This window comes from Salmo salar, chromosome 01 (assembly GCF_965601325.2).
Source record: "Salmo salar chromosome 01, fSalSal1, whole genome shotgun sequence".
Lineage (NCBI taxonomy): Eukaryota > Metazoa > Chordata > Actinopteri > Salmoniformes > Salmonidae > Salmo > Salmo salar.
Window position 1 is genome coordinate 179,076,259 of NC_138291.1, and position 4,521 is coordinate 179,080,779.

At 43.0% G+C, this 4,521-nt stretch overlaps 1 non-coding gene across 1 annotated transcript; it reads left to right on the plus strand.

Annotated features, from left to right (window-relative positions):
- The first annotated feature begins 1,157 nt into the window (after positions 1-1,157).
- Positions 1,158-1,233, plus strand: trnav-uac (transfer RNA valine (anticodon UAC)). The gene has a single exon. It is a non-coding gene; the product is annotated as a tRNA-Val (tRNA).
- The last annotated feature ends 3,288 nt before the right edge of the window (positions 1,234-4,521 follow it).

Sequence of the window (4,521 nt, forward strand, 5' to 3'; positions counted from 1 at the left end):
TATAGCTGGCCAGATACAGTAGCCTAGGTTTGTTCACATAGACTTCTTATGACTGTTGCAACCAGCGGTGCTGTTTCCGAGCAACCAACCTGGTGTCAAAACTCTGAGATTCGGCTGAAAAAATATTTTTGCATTGACAGACATGCTACAAAAAGGTAGAACATTGTTGGTTCTTAACGGACAGAAATGAGCATGTGAGAGCGATAAATGATACTATTAATAAAAACTGTTGCATTTACAAATCTAGTCAATTCTGCATTTTTTTTTTATTAAGGAACGGAGACAGCAGGGGTTCAAACTGTAGAGCCCAGTTGCTACATTTGAATATAAAAATTGATTTTATCAAACAAAACTATGCTACATTTTTATCTCTGGGACCCTCAGTATCTCTGGCACCTTCAGGATGACAAATCAGAGCAAGATTACTGAATGTAAGTACATTATTTACCTTCAGCGGTGAATGTATCAAGCCAGTTGCCGTGATACAATGTGTTACAACATTAGTTCACATTAACTCATGTTAGCAACAACCCGGTTAAGGGACACCGATCCTGTGGGGGTTCAATAGTCACTTTATGGACGCTATAGTCTAGTTTTAATCCGACGTCTATAATTTGAGCTAGGTAGGCTCAATAAATACTCATAAAAATATTGATGATATTTCAATCAGAGTGCTGTCCCTTTGTGACCTAACCTCCCTCTCCACCCCTTTGCCTACCACACAAAAGCACTATGGATTTATTTTCCCTGGTTGGCACAGATATCACAATTTAAGCCTTCTGCTCGCTTTCTTGATCCTATCCCCACCACCTTCTTCAAAATAGTTTTTAATTACATATCTGAAGAAGTGCAAGCTATTGTTAATCATTCCCTGTTCACAGGCAATTTCCCCACTGCACTAAAAACTGTTATGGTGAAACCCCTTCTGAAGAAAATGATTCTAGATTCTTCAGCTCTTAGCAATTTTTCGGGCCAATCTCCAACCTTCCATTCTTAAGCAAAATTCTGGAGAAAATGGGGTTCAAACAGCTAAATGATCAAAAAAATAAAAAATAAAATCCAATCTGTTTTTTTTGTGTGCCCACCACAGCACAGAGACAGCTTTAGTTAAAATGATCAATTATCAATTATCTTAGAGCCAATACAGATGTTCAAACGGTCCCGTGTGGCTCAGTTGGTAGAGCATGGTGTTTACAACGCCAGGGTTGTGGATTCGATTCCCACGGGGGACCAGTACGGGGGGAAAACAATGTATGACACGTATGCATTCACTACTATAAGTCGCTCTGGATAAGAGCGTCTGCTAAATGACTAAAATGTAAAATGTGTCCTTGTACTCGTAGATTTACATTTTTATCACTGTTGACCATTATGTCCTTCTGGACAGACTGGAGAGGTGTGTTGACCTCTCCGGTCCAGTTCTAAATAGGTTAAGGACCTAGAGTTTTTTGTCCTTAGTGAACATAACTCAGAGAAAGTACATATCACATGTGCCGTTCCACAAGGTTTAATTTTTCTGTCTGTTCAGTTTATATACTGTATGTTACCCCTTGGCGGCGTTATCAGAAAGCACAGCATCGATGTTCACTGCTAAGCAGATGATAAACAAATTTGCATTTCCGTCTCACTGTAACGGTTGTCGTCGGATTGAGACCAAAACGCAGCGGGTACATGTGTACTCATCTTCTTTTATTAGGGAAAGAAGGAAAACCCCCAAAATAAACACGTACACCAAATGAAACACACCGACGAATAAACAGTCCTGTAAGGCCATAAACTATACATGGAACAATCTCCCACCAACACTAAACCAAACACATACCCATATATAGGACTCTCAATCAGAGGCAACGAGAAAACACCTGCCTCCAATTGAGAGTCCAACCCCAATAAACTAGACATAGAAATACAAAAGACTAGAGACCACATAGAAATACAAACATAGAACATTACCCAAAAACCCAGAAATAATAAATCTAACACCCTACTAAATAAATCACCACCCCAAACCACATAAAACAAATACCCTCTGCCACGTCCTGACCAAACAACAATAACAAATAACCCTTATACTGGTCAGGACGTGACACTCACCAGAGGATTTTAGCTCCATGGATAATTTATTAGACTGTATTAATGATTTAAATACTTGGATGGCTCACAACTTCTTCCAGCTAAATCAAGACAAGACCGAGATACTTATTGTTGGAGACAAAGCACAGAGAGAGAATCTAGCAGCACATTTTAAATCGCGGGCAATAAAGATAAAACACCAGGTACAAAACCTAGGAGTTATTTTAGATTCTTACAGTGCATTCGGAAAGTATTCAGAACCCTTGACTCTTTCACATTTTGTTACATTACAGCTTTATTCCAAAAATGATTCAATATTTTTTTCTTATCAGCCTACACACAATACCGGATAATGACGAAGTGAAAACAGGTTTTTAGAAAGTTTAGCAAATGTATTAAAAATAAACAACAGAAATACCTTATTTACATAAGTATTCAGACCCTTTGCTATGAGACTCAAAATTGAGCTCAGGTGCATCCTGTTTCCATTGATCATCCTTGAGATGATTCTACAACTTGATTGGTGTCCACCTGTGGTAAATTCAATTGATTGGACATGATTTGGAAAGGCACACACCTATCTATCTAAGGTCCCACAGTTGATAGTGCATGTCAGAGCAAAAACCAAGCCACAAAGTCAAAGGAATTGTCCGTAGAGCTCCGAGACAGGATTGTGTTATTAAGGCACAGATCTGGGGAAGGGTACCAAAAAAAGTTGGCAGCATTGAAGGTCACCAAGCAGTGCTTACTTTGCAGGAACAGGATCTGGCACCTCTCAGATTTGACTTTGTTTGTTCCGGCACCTCCAGAGGAGAGGAGTGAGGGTCAAACTGTTCCTGATGGCGATGCCTTAGCTAGCAGCGATGCTAATCCCTCCAGTTCAGCATCACAACCGGCACCTCCACTAGCTAGTAAGCCTACTAGCGAGTCAGAATCAACGGGAGAGGGAGACAGGGAGCTGGGAGGCAGTGCATCCACCGACAAAGTGCAATTTGCAGTTCAAGAACAAGCAAACGTATAAGCCCTGGCTTGTCATGCAGAATTCAAAGTTGGGCTGTACAACATGCAAAGATAAGGAGCTTGATTCTAGAAATGACTGGAGAGATTAAACTATGAAAAGAATGGGTAGAATGTACAGTAATTTAACATCCTATGCCTCGGCGGTACAAAAAATACTACAACAAAGGGCCCTCAAGGAAAAAAAGGTTTTTGAACATGCCCGAACCAAGGCACGTTTGGTGGCAGCAAGCCTTGTAGACGAGGCTAAAGAGGACGCCCAGGTTATAGTTAATGCTCAAAATGAAGACAATAGACACTACAGAACAGAGTCTTCAGAGCAGCCTTAGAAGGAGACTAAAGGGTCACAGTTCATGGCTTTGAGCAAGAAATGGACTCTCAGGAGTTAAATGGACTTGACATGGGCAGAGTCATTGTGGGAGGTTTTGAAAACTAAGGTAATGTTTTTTTTTTTCCCTTTACAAACTTGTTCTGTACTGTGAAAGTAATCTGAATATGTGCTTCATATTATCACATAGACAGGAGGCCTATATATTCTCATATTTGTGTGTTCTGCTGCAGCCTACATTGATTTATTTTATTTAGAGTTATATTCTGATATTGTGATATTTGTTCTACTGCCACACACACAAACTCAAACTGATAAGATAAGAGTTGAGTTCCATCCTTCCCTTTTTTCCATCTTCCAGAGGTTCCCTCCTTCCCCCTCTTCCATCTTCCAGAGGTTCCCTCCTTCCCCCTCTTCCATCTTCCAGAGGTTCCCTCCTTCCCCCTCTTCCATCTTCCAGAGGTCCCCTCCTTCCCCCTCTTCCAGAGGTTCCCTCCTTCCCTCTCTTCCATCTTCCAGAGGTTCCCTCCTTCCCCCTCTTCCATCTTCCAGAGGTTCCCTCCTTCCCCCTCTTCCATCTTCCAGAGGTTCCCTCCTTCCCCCTCTTCTATCTTCCAGAGGTTCCCTCCTTCCCCCTCTTCCATCTTCCAGAGGTTCCCTCCTTCCCCCTCTTCCATCTTCCAGAGGTTCCCTCCTTCCCCCTCTTCCAGAGGTCCCCTCCTTCCCCCTCTTCCATCTTCCAGAGGTTCCCTCCTTCCCCCTCTTCCATCTTCCAGAGGTTCCCTCCTTCCCCCTCTTCCATCTTCCAGAGGTCCCCTCCTTCCCCCTCTTCCATCTTCCAGAGGTTCCCTCCTTCCCCCTCTTCCATCTTCCAGAGGTTCCCTCCTTCCCCCTCTTCCATCTTCCAGAGGTCCCCTCCTTCCCCCTCTTCCATCTTCCAGAGGTTCCCTCCTTCCCCCTCTGCCATCTTCCAGAGGTCCCCTCCTTCCCCCTCTTCCATCTTCCAGAGGTCCCCTCCTTCCCCCTCTTCCATCTTCCAGAGGTTCCCTCCTTCCCCCTCTTCCATCTTCCAGAGGTCCCCTCCTTCCCCCTCTGCCATCTTC